This window comes from Canis lupus, chromosome 21 (assembly GCF_003254725.2).
Source record: "Canis lupus dingo isolate Sandy chromosome 21, ASM325472v2, whole genome shotgun sequence".
Classification (NCBI taxonomy): Eukaryota; Metazoa; Chordata; class Mammalia; order Carnivora; family Canidae; genus Canis; species Canis lupus.
In genome coordinates this window covers 6,438,669-6,453,460 of record NC_064263.1, presented here as the reverse complement: position 1 = coordinate 6,453,460, position 14,792 = coordinate 6,438,669, and the positions used below count along the sequence as shown (strand labels likewise).

General features: G+C 43.0%; 1 protein-coding gene across 5 annotated transcripts in view; it reads left to right on the top strand.

Moving 5' to 3' along the window:
• AMOTL1 (angiomotin like 1) overlaps window positions 1–14,792 on the top strand; it is a 170,081-nt gene that overhangs the window by 9,497 nt on the left and 145,792 nt on the right. For 4 of the 5 annotated variants that reach the window (XM_035703702.2, XM_049098818.1, XM_035703700.2 and 1 more), the window contains one exon: window positions 3,935–4,042. The gene's annotated coding sequence lies outside the window, so the exon portion shown is untranslated. Of the gene's footprint in view, window positions 1–3,934; window positions 4,043–14,151; window positions 14,281–14,792 lie in introns of those variants that run through there. The other variant, XM_025419254.3, reaches the window with a different exon arrangement.

Genomic DNA, 14,792 nt, shown 5'->3' with positions numbered 1-14,792 from the left:
ACCCCACAAAGAGCTTTCAGGGGCCCAGGGCCAGGAGCTGGCATTTGACCGTGTCTGAAGACAGAAACGTGCATCTTTCAAATGGACACATAAGTTTTATCCACATAAACAATAAGCGTGCGTGGGGATGGGAGCAATCATCACCTCTAAAGGAGAACCTGCTTCAATTTGCCCGTCTTGCATTAGATGCCATTCAAACTCAATGTGAAAAGCTCCTGGGGCGAGAAAGACAGCAGGCGCCCCTTCCAGTCCTTTCTCTTCAGGCCAGTCAGCACAGCATTGGAGGATGACTGACACCCCTCTTTGAGGTTGAGGGGAGGTAGGAGGGGAGTCTAGACCTGTCCCAATAGCTGTGGATGAAGACTCTTGGCCCTCTTACCTGCAGCAGAGCCTGGGGTAGGCTCGTACAGACACATTCAGGCCGGCTCCAGGCAGCTCCTAAAATGAGTCCTCCAGGTACTGAAGGGAAGGAACAGCCTAGAAGATTTCTTTTCCAAGGAATCACCCCAGCCCCAGCACCACCTCAGCCCCAGCCCCTCCCACACGCCCACCTCCCTACAGCCCTTGAGAGACCCCACACTTAGCTGGCTGGCTGGGAGCCCTTACCCTGTGTGAGCCAGTGTGCCCCGCTTCTGTTTATATTTGGTTCTAAAAAGACCCAGGGAGAACAGCACTAGTCCTGCACTAGCCCTGCACCAACTTCACTGCACTGCTCTGGCCTCAGTTTCCCCAGCTGTAAACTAATGGGAAGGGTACACCTTACCCTGCCTGTCTCTCAAGCCTGTGGCAACGATGAAATGAGATCCCCCAAGTGAAAGTATTTTGCACATTCTGAACTGTGATTATACTGGTGATCATTATTAGTTAGTATTATGGTCACTCCCTGGTTTGGGCCAGGAGACTCAGGGAATAAATCCAGGTAGAGTCTGGAGACAGTTTGCAGGAAATAAGCCATAGGGTCATCGGGATGCCCTGATTAAATGTCCCTGGGTATCATTTTAGAGAGAGAGAGAAGGGGACTGCTGTATTCTCAGAAAGGTATGCCATAGAGCATTTCCATCTGCTCTTTCTGGTCGGAGAGAGACGTAATAGAAGCTCTGCAGTAATGAGTTCCCTGCCCATCCCCATGCTGCTGAGCGCAGTCCACGTTCCCAGGAACAGCACCTGCACTCCCAGCTGACACTAATTGGTTCTCAGCACAAGTTTGGCAGCTCAGCAGAAGCACTAAATGGCTGGGAAGAGCTCATGTTTCTGACCCTCCCAGAATGGGACCCACAAAGGGGAGGAGGCTAAGAACCATCACATGCCCCTGGATTTCCATTTCCAGGGCTGGGCCCACCTTAACCTCTGGTACCAGTTCCATCTATACAGCATCTAAAGCTCCCAGTGTAAGAGGACCTAGAAATACCAACTAATTCCATAGGTGGTGGGGCCAGCTTTGTGAGTCCCACCAAACTGGAACCAACTCAAAGCAGCCTCATGTTTAAATACAAGTATGATCCCCCAGAAAAGCTTAGTATTAAGAGTTTAGGTTCTAGGATAACATACACTTGGACTCAAATTCTAAGTCATCTACTCACAACCTGGGCGATCAAGAGCCATTTTCCTATCTGCCAAATGGTCAACATAATAACACTAACTTCTTTGGGCTGTTGTAAAGAATAAATGAGATGCTAGAGGCACCTGATAAGTAGCTGGTATTCAACAAATTCTTGTGGTGCTGAATTCTTTGATGTTTTCACTCTAGAACAAAGATTAAATCAGGCACAAGACTATAATTTTTTCTCATAAGAAAATCTGTCCCATTGCCCAAGCTAGAATCCTAGATGCCATCCTTGACTCCTTCCCCTCTTCCTCATCCACCAAGGTCACTCAGTTGGGTCTAGCTCCCAAATATCTTTCCTATCTGTTCCCTTTCCAAGACCTCAAGCCAATTCAAGCCATGACTGTGCCATCTATATTGCAAGATTAGCTTCTTTGTTGATTAGTTTCTTCATCAAAAGCATGTACCTTTGACAATGAGAGCTCAAGGCATGAGATAAGCAGAGTTCCCAGAGGGAAAAAAATGATGTGGTCCTGGGCAGCATAGACCTAGGTAAGTGTATCACCTCAAGTAGACTTGTTAAAATCACTGAGCATGGCTTGAGGGTCTCCTTCACTTCTTGGTTAAGAGGTCTGGTTATGGTCTGGTTCCTGCCTGTCTCTCCAGCTTTCCCTCTTGATTCTCCCCAACTGATACACAGTCATCAAACTGAATGATATTCTCTCTGCTGGACAAGCCATTCTCTCTTTCTCTTTCTCTCTCTCTCTCTCTCTCTCCCTCTTTATATCTGTTGCTCCCTCGGCTTTTACTACCTTTCACCTTCTTCACCTGGGAAAATCCTACTGAGTCCTTTGGACTCAGCCAAGGTGTTGCTTCCTCTGGGAAGCCCCCTCTGGGTTCACCTAGCCTCCATCCCCACTTAAAGGGTAGATAGGTGCCCTCTCCTCAGCTACCAGGACATCCTTTTAAATCATTCATAGCACTTGTCACACTGGGCAGCCATTAACTATTTGCCTATTGGCCTCCCGCTGTAGATGGTGAGTGTCTTGAGGACAGGGATATATCTTGTTAACATCTTTTTGCATCCCGTACCCAGAGTGGTGCCTGATGCAGCCATAGGTGCTGCTACCATGTCTCGTGAGACCACTGAGCTTGGGGAAGAGCACAACAGTTCTGTTCTTTTAGATTTCTGGCCAAGGGCTGCCTTCTTGAAGTGCCTTAGAGCCTCTGCTTATTTTTGGAACCAGAGATCAGTGGGCAACGGTGACCTACTGTGAGTTTACAGCCCACTTAGCTTCTCCAGAGCAGTCTTGCTTGTCAGGGATTGGACTGACTGAAATGGTTATAAGCCAGCAGATTCCTTGAGGAGAAAGGCATCCCAGAGGGTCAGGCTCCCTTCAAGGAGTTTTCTCTTCCCACAGAGACCTTGGCGCCTCAAGTCCAGCTCCTCAGATAACATCCCAATGCCTTCTACCAGTTTTAAAGTCCAGCTTTTCTGTTATTTGTTTGTTTGTCTGTCACTGGGAGCTTTGGCCTGCTGAAAACTATTCTGTGTGTGTGTGTGTGTGTGTGTGTGTGTGTGTGTGTGTGTGTTTTAATTCCACTTAAAGGTGGTTTTCACTTACAGAGAAATTCTTGATAGGTTTCAAGATGATAGAAATGTACCTGAATTGCTATGTAGTAAAGTTTCATTCTGAAGCAAATTCAACCATAATCACTTCAGGCTAAAGAAAGAAAACACCCATTTAAATACATTCTGCTTAATAAAGCTGTGCTCTGGAAGGAATGTGAGATGGGGGGATATGAACCTCATGTTCCCTTTGGTCAGCATCAGTGAGAGCTATTTTCCACTGAATGGGATTCTAGAATAACAACAGACACCGCTCTGTTTTAACAGCCCTAAAGCCAGCTGTTTTAGCTGAAGAAATGGTGATACAGATGGCAACTGTCAGGTTTGGCTTATCGAAAAATAGTATCTCAGTCTCCAAAATGATATCTCTGTAAGAGGTTTTGCTACACTACTTTGAATTCTGTGCAATTTTCACATTGCATGCTAACTCTCAAGGTCTAGCTCTGTGTCGAATTTAACTCAACCCATGGGGCACCCATTTTTCTGCTCTAATTGCTTCACGGGCCCTGTGCTGGGGAAAAGAATCATTATGGGAGGAGGGTCAAGTGCCTTTTTAGAAGTCTGTGAGGTGTGAGCCACCCTCAGGAATAAGAGGAAAAGACAAAAATCCAGAGGCACTTTCTGTTCTCATGTCAACATGGAGTCAGGAGCTGGAAAAAAGCCACTGAAAGATGCCCTTAATCTTTGTTAATTCCCCACATTTCTCTCTCTCTTTTTTAAATACCTTCAGCCTGTTTTCTTTGTGTGATTACAATTAAAAGGCCCTCTCCAGACAAGAGGAGAACTTCAAGGTTGGAAGTGGCAGCACGAAGAGCAGAGCGTGGGCGACATGCTGAGCATCTGGGGCCCCACGTGAGACAGAGAGAAAGGTAGGGAGCCTCAGCTGGAAGCCTGGACTTCCTCGAGTTTTTTCCCCGAAGATTCGTGGACCTCTGTTATAATTCTGTAAAAACGTACTTTTAAAAATCTGATAAGCTGTTTCAGGTGGAAGTGAGACCCATACATGTCCTACAAGGAGATAAATTTGCTTTGCTCTGAGGGAAGTCGGGGAAGAAGGAGGGAGACAGGGAAGTGGGATGGGTGAGGCAGAGGGGGAAGAGCTAGCAATGTGGAGGGAGGCTGGGACCAGGCAGGTGGAAGATTCTGGGCTGCTCCATGCTGAGGATGCTGAAGGAGGCTTGGTAATGTTCCCTTTAAAACCCTTGTATTTGTGTGCTAGGGCTGCCAGAGCAAAGGAACACCAGCTGGGTGGCTTTAATAACGGAAATGTGTCCTATCTCTGTTCTGGAGGCTAGAAGTCCCAGACCAAGGTGTTGGTGGGGTTGATTCCTTCTGAGGATTGTGGGGAAGACTGTTCTGTGTTTCTCCTCCAGCTTCTGCGGATTTGCCAGGAATCTTTGGCATTCCTTGGCTTCTAGAAGCATCACTCCCAACTCTGCCTTCATCTCCATGTGGCATCCTCCCTGGGTATAGGTTTGCCTCCGAATTTCCCCTTTTTATAAGGACACTAGTCATGCTAGACTAGGGCCCACTCTACTGATCTCATTTTAACATATTACCTCTGTAAAGAACCTATCTCCAAATGATATCACAGCATGAGATAGTAGGCGCTTGGACTTCAGCATAGCTTTTGGTGGACGGAAGTACACATCAATCCATGCAGTCTTCCTCTCACTCCTCACCAAGTAGCAAGGGCTGTCTGGACTGGATTTTGGCAGATTTCCTATAGCTCGGGCCATGTGGCTCTGCAGACGACAAGTGCACAAACAGAAGTCGGGGACAAGGGAGCTGTGGACTGACCCACAGAGAATGAGGAAGGTTCACATGCCTACTGACCACCCACTCTGTGGGGTTACAGGCAACTTTTTAGAAAATTCAATTGGAGGCACATGTCAATGTTGTGTTTTTTGCTTTTTGGTTTTTTTTAGACAGAGAAAGAGAACAAGCAGGGGAGGGGCAGAAGGAGAAGGAGAGAGAGAATCTCCAGCAGACTTCCCGTTGAGTGCAGAGCCTGATGCAGGGCTTGATCCCAGGACCTCAGGATCATGACCTGAGATGAAATCAAGAGTCAGATGCTTCATCGACTGAGTCACCCAGGCACCTCCACATTTCAATGTTTTATTACAATCTTGCTGCAAGTGAACAGGTCTCCAGTAGCCTAAGTCAAAGATTCACTTCTGGTAGGGACATCTGATAGGAAAAGAGATCAGTTAGCTTGGTAGTAGTCTAACACACAAGATGAAAAGAGATGTTTGTTTGAACAATTGACTAAACACTAAGACAATTGACTGTCAGCAGGTACAGGCGTGGGTGATTAGATTCCCAGAACAAAGCTTAATCTCTTTAAAGGTGATGAGAAAATGGATTGGTTAATCATTTTATCAGGAATGCTCACTTCTTCCCAGAAGTTGATTTGGAATTACATCAATCAAAAAGGTTCTTCCCTAGACCAGACTTAAAGCATTTTCTCTCTTACAAGGGCTCCAACCTATCTGGCCCCAGCTGGCATCTGAGCCTAATTCTAAGGATCCATATCCCCAACGCTCCCGTCTCACCGACACTCACCTCCTCTACCCTCAGTTGGCCCCACATTCACGGCCTCCAAGACAGCAGCTCCTGCCCACTCTGTGCTCAACTCTGAGAGATGAGAACACTCTCCCGCATCCTCCCTGGGGCCTTGGGTGTTCCCACCCCCCTCTCCCCCCACCCCCCAGTCCCTCTCCTTGGGGTTCACTGTCCTCCGTCCATGCTGGCCTCCTTTCTGTTCTTTGGTCTGGTCAAGCTCTTTGCTGTTTGGGGTTCTTTGCCCTTGCTGTTCCCTCTACCTGGAATGTTCTTCAGAACTGGCTCCCTCTCACCATCCAGGGCTTAGTTCCAATGGCACCTCCTCACAGAAGCTTTCCCTATCCAGATTATTCTCTATTACGTTGTCCTGTGGGTGTCCTTTCTAGCCCCAAGCACCATCTGTCTTTATGACTGTCTTTTTCTCTAGTCTGCCTCCACATTAAATTGTTAAAATGGGCAAGAAGCTTGTCTGTTCACTACAGCATCCAAGTGGCTGACATGTGTAGTAGATGCTCAATAAATTGTTGGTGAACATTGGTTAAATGGGTAGGAAAACTGGCTCAGTAATGAAGTCATTTGCACGAGATCATATGGCTTTAAGTGGTGGGATGGTGTTTATCTCTTAATGGGGCAGTGTGTGTGTGGGGGGGGGGGGGTGTCAACTTTTCTTCATTGTTAGTCTATAGTCCTCATCACAGAAGAGCTCATTTCTCTCTCACTTTTCCTTGACCCAGAGCATACCAATCCCTCCAGATGCTATGGGACCCCAGATAGCTCTCATACACCCAAAGTTAGTTCCCCTTCCTTCTCATGCACAAAATACTCATGGGGCCTCCTCAGAGCATCTCTTCTTGACTTTAGAAGCCTTTCATCCCACATTCACGCAACAAGCAGTCATTAAGCATCCACTCTGGGCTAGGCCTGTTCTGGAAGCTTCCATATGCCATCCCTGCTTCTCTCAACCAGGCCATCACTGTACAGCTTCATCTCATTTCTCTCTGTTTCTTTAAAATACAAAATACATCAATTACCACTTCTATCTTTTCATGAGCCTCTTTCCTGCAGGGTCTCAGGCCCAAGGCCCTGCTCACTCCTGTGTGATCCTGTCCCTCAGGTAAACTCTAGCTAATAATCCATCCTAGCTCAGTACAAATATTAGCATATCAAAAACCCCGGTGTATATTGTGGTTCCTCCCACTCAGCACAGCACCCGAGGCACAAATCCAAATAGATTTTGAGGCAAATGGTTGAATATATTTCCAAATAAGGTGCCTGGCATGACACAGGTACAGAAACCCTGTGGCAAAATCTCCCCAGTCTTTCTCTGTCAACTCCAACCCAGATACTCAGGGGCAGGTTGGACTTGCCTGGCCTTGTCTTCTCTCAGATGTTAAGCCAGGACAAGTCTAAAATTAGCCCCACCCCCTCTTGGTGACAAAACTCAGCTGGAGCAACATGGGGCCAGTTACTTTTAGAAACCATCCCTTTGGGGCTTATTGCTGAGCAACAGAAGCAGGTGATGGAAACTGGGCCCGGAACCTGGCAGGGAAGAAGAGCCGGATCAAGTTCAGAAGCTAGGATCAGAATGCCAGATTCAGGCACCAGGGCTTCAAATCCAGACAGACATCATGGTCATGGTCAGATCAAGGAGAAATAGCACAAAACCAAGCCAGAACTTGCCCATGGCTCCTATTGCAATGCTAAGGTAGGGTGATGGTTAGGGGTGTGGGGAGGGAAGGTTCTGGATGTTGTGTGCCAATTACTTTATATATGGTGTCTCAGTGAGTCTCACCAGTAGGTTCTATTATTTCACCTCTACCATTTGACTAAATGAAATGTCAGACATACTCAGTAACTTAGTGTCACATAGCTAGTAAATGGCAAAGCAGGGAGTCAAACCCTAGCCTGTTTAATGTGATGTCTGGTGCTTTCCTCTATGCTGCCTCCAGGGTACTAGGAAGGGAAATTTCAAACCCACTCACAACCCAAAAGAATGGACCACCAAGTCGCTTCCTTGATATCTGTCCACTCTGAGTCATATCTAAATTTCCTGGGGAGCCTTGACAAAAATACCAGTGCTAGGGCACCCAGAGATTCTGTTAATTGTTCTTGGGTGGGGCCTAAGAATAGATATTTCACCATCTCCTGGGAACTTCTGCCTGCTGCCTAGGTCAAAAACTAGGGTCTATGCTTTGTTTCTGATCAGTTCCCTGGGGGCAGCTAGAGAAATAGGGTGGTGATAGATGTTAGTGTCCAACTCACTTGGATTCCACAGCAGACAGGCAGGACACCTGGCCAGCAAAGGCACATTTCTATAGAAGATTTTCTGGTTGAAGGTGGTCTTTTCAAATTCTGAAGTCAGGTATAGAATTAAAATAGCATTCCCACAAAGAGAAGGCAGAGACCAGGAGCCTGGGACTTAGGATTCTATAAAGCAGAAATTTTCAAAGAAGGGAGGGGTTTAATCAATATCACCTATCATTCTAACAGTCACTGTGCCCCTTTCTCCAAACCTTTATAGAAGGAGAAGGCTCCCTTAATTTAACTGGCAGAGCTCTGCCAAGGAGCAAGAATACAGGTGAGTCTGCCTCTGGTTGCATTCAGGCTGTGGCTCCTGGCATACTTAACATGAGCTTCTAAGCAGCTTGGCTCTTGATTAGGTATGTCTGGTGTCCTTTTGATTTCTAATTGTTTCATGTTTAATGGCTTCAAGTCCTGCCTTCTCTGAACTCTCATGGAAGGCAAGGATTGTGTCATTTAGACCTCTAATAGCACTGGTGGGGACATCTTTAGGTCCTCTGACTGCACATTGGCATCATCTCTAGAATTAAAAAGAAAAAAAAAAAAACCTTTATGCCAAGGTCAACCCCCAAGAATGTGAATAAATTGGTCTGAATATGTGGCATGAACAGACTTTTCAAATCAGTTCAGATAATTCTAATATGCACCCAAGGTTGAGAATAAAAATCTGAAGGGTAGCAAAAAGCTATGTGAAAAAAATTGTAATAAGGGTTATTTCTTGGAGGAAAATGAGGTGATTTGATTTAATTTTACTAGACTGTATTCTCTATTTGTTTCTTCACATTGATTATATAATTTTGAAAAGTAAAACTAAAACAAACATTAAACTAGATTCTCATTCACTTACTAAATACTTACTGAGAAGCTGCCATCTCACATGATAGACACTGGGCGTAGGAGAATGAATTTCATGAACACAATTCCTGTTCTCATGAAGTTTATATCTAATGAAGAAGATTAACCATCAAACAAATATGATACTCTGACTTCAGGGAGATGTTCCAGTAGACATAAGCTGCTGAGTATCATGCATTGTTTTGTGAATAACTATACCAGAAATTACAAAGATTGGGCTTACACTTCCCCTCCTATGTTGAAGGACGACATTGCTTGTCAATTACATCATGCTTTTCTGCTGAAGCTCAATATCCTTTTCAACATTACCAATCAATCTGAGGTGGTGCTTGAAATGAAACATATTTAGCATCCCAAGAAAGAGCTATGAATTATCATGTTGAGGGTAAACTAGATGACTCAAAAGGTAATTAAAGCCTTCTGGTATGGCCAACTAGCTCCTATTGGACCCTACTTCTTATAGATAATAAATATAAACTCTGGGCAAGATTTAAGAACAATTAGTCCTTAAATACTAGAGAGAGAACAAAACCCAACAGAAAGCAGAAGAGATTGAACCACTGGAACAAGAGACAGACATGGGATGAGTTTCCTGATTTATAGCTTTTAGCTTAAGAACAGGGCCCTATTTATGAATATGCTGAGCAGAGGGGAAGCCCTATAGCTCTCTGGATAAACTTTACTCAGATCTCTGGCTGACCCTTGAACAACATATGCAAGAGGCGGATTTTTAAAATCCCAGCTCTACTGAAAGAGCTGACCTGAATTTCCAGATGTTATATGGGGAGATAAGGTCTTGCAACTTGAGATCAACCACTTTAAAGGCCTGAATAAAGAAAAGTCAATATGCCTCAGAAGAACAGAATAGAATCCAGATTTCCTGCAACATATCATTCATAATGACCAGGATACACTCCAAAAGTATTCAACATATAACAAAACAGGAAAACATGATTTATTTTAAAGAAAAAAGACAATTGACAGAGACCAACTCTGAGATTAGGCAAGAACTTTAAGGAAGTTACTACAAATATGGTGAAGTATATAAAGGAAAATAAGATCATAATAAATGAAATTATAGAAATCTTAGTAGATAAATAGAAATTTTAAAAAGAATCAAAAGAAAACATAAGATCTGAAAAATAAATATCTTTAAAAACTTAATGGATGTTCTTAAAAGCACAGGGAAATGAAAGAGGAAAAAGTGAATTAAATAGAAGATAGATCAATAAAAATGATCCAAACTAAGAAATAGAGATTTAATACAAGTGCAGAGGCTCATAGATCTTTGCAACAATATCAAAAGGTCTAATACACATATAATTGGAGTCCTAGAAGGGGGGGGGGGGGGAGAGAGAGAGAGAAAGAGAGAGCGAGGGAGAGAGAGAGAGAGAGAATGACCCAGAAAAGTATTTGAATAAATAATGGGTGAAAAGATTATACATTTGATAAAAGACAGATATTTAAAGACTTTAAAACCCCAATAAACACCAAGAAAGATTTATATAAAAAACCCAACACAACAAAACCAAAATAAAAACACTTAGGCAAGCCACAGTCAAACTGTAAAAATCAATGACAAAGAGAAAATCAACAAAACAATGCCGTGAGAAAATTGAGCTGTAAATAAATGGAGATATGCCAAGTTAATGGATTGCAAGACTCAGTGCTATTAAGATGGTATTCACCAAATTTATCTATGGATTCAGCACAATCCTAATCCTAATCCTATGATGCTTTTTAGTCAAAATTGACAAACTGATACTAAAATTTCTGTAGAAATGCACAGAACATAGAATATTCAAAGTCTTGAAAAAAGAAGTTAAAATTACTTTACCACTTGACTTCAAGACTTACCCTAAACAGTGTGGTGCTAAGACAAAGATCAACAGATTGGTAGGACAGAATAAAGAGCCCAGACAGAAATAGACCCACACTTATATATTTGTTTTATTTTTGACAAAGTTTTCAAATCAACTCAATTGGAAAAGAAAAGGATTTCGACAAGCGGTGTTGAAATAACTCCATATTCACATGGAAACATATCAACATTGCCCTAAATCATACTACCCACAAAAATCAATTTGTTATGGACCACAGGCCTACACAAAAGGGCTAAAACTATATAAACTATAATTTCTAGAAGAAAATATAGGAGAACGTCTTCATGACTTGGAGGAAGACAAAAACCAAAAAAGAAAAAATAAACTTAGTCAAAATGGAATCCCTGTTCATCAGAAGAAACACCATTAAGAAAATGTCCTGCCTATGCAGACCACAAGGCAGGGGAAAATATTAAGGAAATGTCCCTGACAAAGAATTGGTACCCTGGATATATTAAGAACTCCTATAACCCCATAATAATATGACAAACAACTCAATTTAAAACTGGCTAAAATATTTGAACAGAGACTTCACAAAAGATGGTAAATGGATGGCCCATAAATGTTGAATGAAAACACATATAACAGCCTTAGTTATCAAGGAGATGCAGGTTAGAGCCATAGTGAGATACTGCCCCCATACTCACCAGTGTGGCTGAAGTTATACTGATAGCACCAAATGTGGTCAGAACTTTCGATGAAGCAACTAAAACTCTTATACATTGTTGGTAGGCGAGGAAAATGGTATGAGAATATTGGAAAAGATGTAAATTCTTTTTTTTTAAGATTTTTATTTATGTATTCATGAGAGACACAGAGAAAGAAAGAGAGGCAGAGACACAGGCAGAGGGAGAAGCAGGCTTCATTGCAGGGAGCCTGACGTGGGACTCGACCGGGGTCTCCAGGATCACACTCTGGGCTGAAGGCGGCACTAAACCGCTGAGCCACCCGGACATCCCAAAAGGTGTAAATTCTTATAAATTATATAGTTTCTTATAAATTAAATACACTCCTCCCTGAGACCCACCAATTCCACTCCTAGGTATTTATCCAAAGGATTATGAAAACGTGGCACAACAGGACGGGTTCAAAAATGTTTATATTAGCTGTATGCATCATAGCCTTAAACTGGAAGATCAGGTGTCCACCAATAGAAGACTGGATAAACAAACTATGGCATATTCATTCAGGAAAATACTACTCATCAATGAAAAGAAACCAACTACTGGTGCAAGCGACAACATGGATGGGTAAATCCTAAAAACCTCCTGAATGAACAAAAATTTCCGCAAAAGAATACACATTTTATTATTCTATTTATATGAAATACTAGAATAAGCAAAACTGATCTATGGTGAAAAAATCAGATGCATTCTCACTAGAAATGCTGAACCAGGAATTTGCTGGAAAGGGACATGGGGAAACTTTCTAGGGTGATGATTATGTTCTGTACCTTGATAGGGATTTGAATTGCATAGGTGTATGTATTTATAGGAACTCATCAAATGACATGCTGGTGATTTTTACATTATACTCTATATGAATTTTATGTGAAAAGAAATTGTAAACAAAAATTGGAATTATAAACGAATTTTCAGTTTTTGTTAATAATATTGAAGTATTTATATATTTATATTTATCAATATCTACAACTTACTTTGGAACACCATAAAAATAATTAAATGAGTTGCTGGATGGATAGAAAAAAATCAATTTTTGATAAAGCAAATATAGTAAAATGTCAACTGAAGAAACTATGTTTGGAAATGTTATGATAGAATGTTGAGAACAAAAGACAATTGAGGCTAATTGGCAGATCACCTGAAAGATAGTCTTGGCCCTAGAAAAAGATGCTAGAATCTAGCTGATGTATAGGGGAACACTATAGACAAAGGAAGCTGCTGAATCCAGAGATTGGCTTTCTTCACTCTCTTGTAACTTTGGCAATGAACCTAGGGGCTGAGGTATTCCGTAAGACTACGGGCTCATGGTCTCTGAGTTGGTGACTTTAAGAGTTCTCAACAGATCTGTTCTAGAAATCTGGAACAGAGAGAGGTTGTCTGTTACCATTTATAGTCTCTCCTGAGTACCTACTGTGTGCTATTCTCTGTGCTTGGCTTTGAGGATACTTTGATGAACTGAATAAAAATGGCTCCTGTCCCTTTTTGATCTTACTATTGATAAAAAATCTGCTCCTCTTCTACTTCTGACATTATTTATACCCCAACCAGAAGACTTGCAAATCCTCTTACAAGCCTTGTTGACATTCCTGAAATCTCTCAGTTCAAAAACCCCTGACCAATGTTGAACCTGAATACTTCTATCTAAACAGAAAGAGGTTTTTTCTTGTTTTACACTCTTGGGAGTGAAGATCCCCATTGCCTCAAAATAGCTCAGCAAGATATTGGACACATGCCTCGTGACCCAAAGTTACCTTACACTCTCTTGAAGTAGAGGTATGAGAGAGAAAGGTAGTAGGCTGCTACACTCAACTCTCTGCCCCACTTCCAACACAGGTCCATTCCTTGCCGTGGCGCCACAGCCAGAAGTCCTCCCTAGAGTTTAGCGTGGGGACATGGCATCAAGGAGAGGTAGTACTGGCCTACTCAGTAGCTTGACATAACCTTGAATCCCATATTACAAATCAGATTGCTCCAGCCACCTTTAGCATACAAAAGAGAAAATTTCTTACTTAAACATCTGTTTTCCCCAACATTCTTGGTAGAATGTGGACATGTTTTGAGTTAACTATTTATGTTACAATTGACTCCAAATCAGTTGAGTGGCACCCTATTCAATAAAAAATAAATAAAAATCTGTTGCCTTCATTAGAAGGGCTGTCCCACTTTCTTTCTGTACAGTGACTCATCCCTTTGCTCAACTGAATACTCTGCCCTCTGCCCAGTACAGACCGTCACCTATTTGTCACCTTTATATGCTTACAAATCCACCAGGTCTGAAAAACACTTAGCAAGGTGATCATTGCAGCTTCTCACTGCCCCTCCCCCTGACTGAAATAGCTTTGTTTCTTCTCTGTCCTTTGTTTTTTCTCCTTCTCCAAGAATTTTTACCTCTTAGAAGTTTAAATATCTGTTTTCCTTCCCTAGAATGCTATTTTTCAGACAACTGGATTCTTGGGAGGTAATGATATAACTTGGGGAAATAAGTGCATGTTTCCCTATCTCTGGTGCCAGTTAAAGTGATTGGTGTTCAAGACTTTCGGAAGCTCTTTGAAAACAACAGGGCTAGTCAGATTCCAGCAATTTACCTTCTGAAGGCTGAGCATGTCTGGGCAGTAGCTGCATAATTTGGATGGAGTCATCACTGATGAGACAGAGTTGGCTCAGCCAGGGAGCACTCATTGCTCTTTTAAACTCTACGGCACCAGGGATGAAGTCACCTTTCTTCTTTTAAAACCAACAGATTTGCCCTGTAAGTCCCTCTCACTTCTGTTAGAACTTGGTGGTTTTTTTCTACTGCCGATCACCGAGACCTTCTCTCAGGTAAGGAAGCTCTGATTTTGTGAGGTTTCTACCCAGAGAAGCTTGATTTGAGGGGGATTTTGGAAGGCATCTCTGGGTAGAGTTGGAGTCAGGTCAAGGGACACACTATGTGGGGAGGACGGTTGATTCCCAGCCAGCTAGTCTCCACCTGGTGGGCTGGCAGGCTCTGAGCTGGGTGAGCAGAACCCCACGCAGCTCAGAGTTGCAGAGGCAGGTTCTCGAAGTGGGCATGGAAATCTAATCTGGGCTTGGTTTCGGCTGCCTGTTCTGGTAGTTGTATAACAAGCACATTGGTGAAGCAGCTACAAGTGATCTCCTCTGGGCTGGGGCCATCTAATCACTTTGCCATCCTACAATTAGCTTTGTGTTTGGGGTAGAACCCTTCTAGGGTCTTATGGTAAAAGCTGATGTGCAGAAAAGCAGCAGCTCTCTGGGGAGCCTTCATTTGCCTGAATGCTTCCCTTCTTCCTTAGAGTACAGCAGGAGACAAAGGGGCCTAGGCTCCCTGTTGT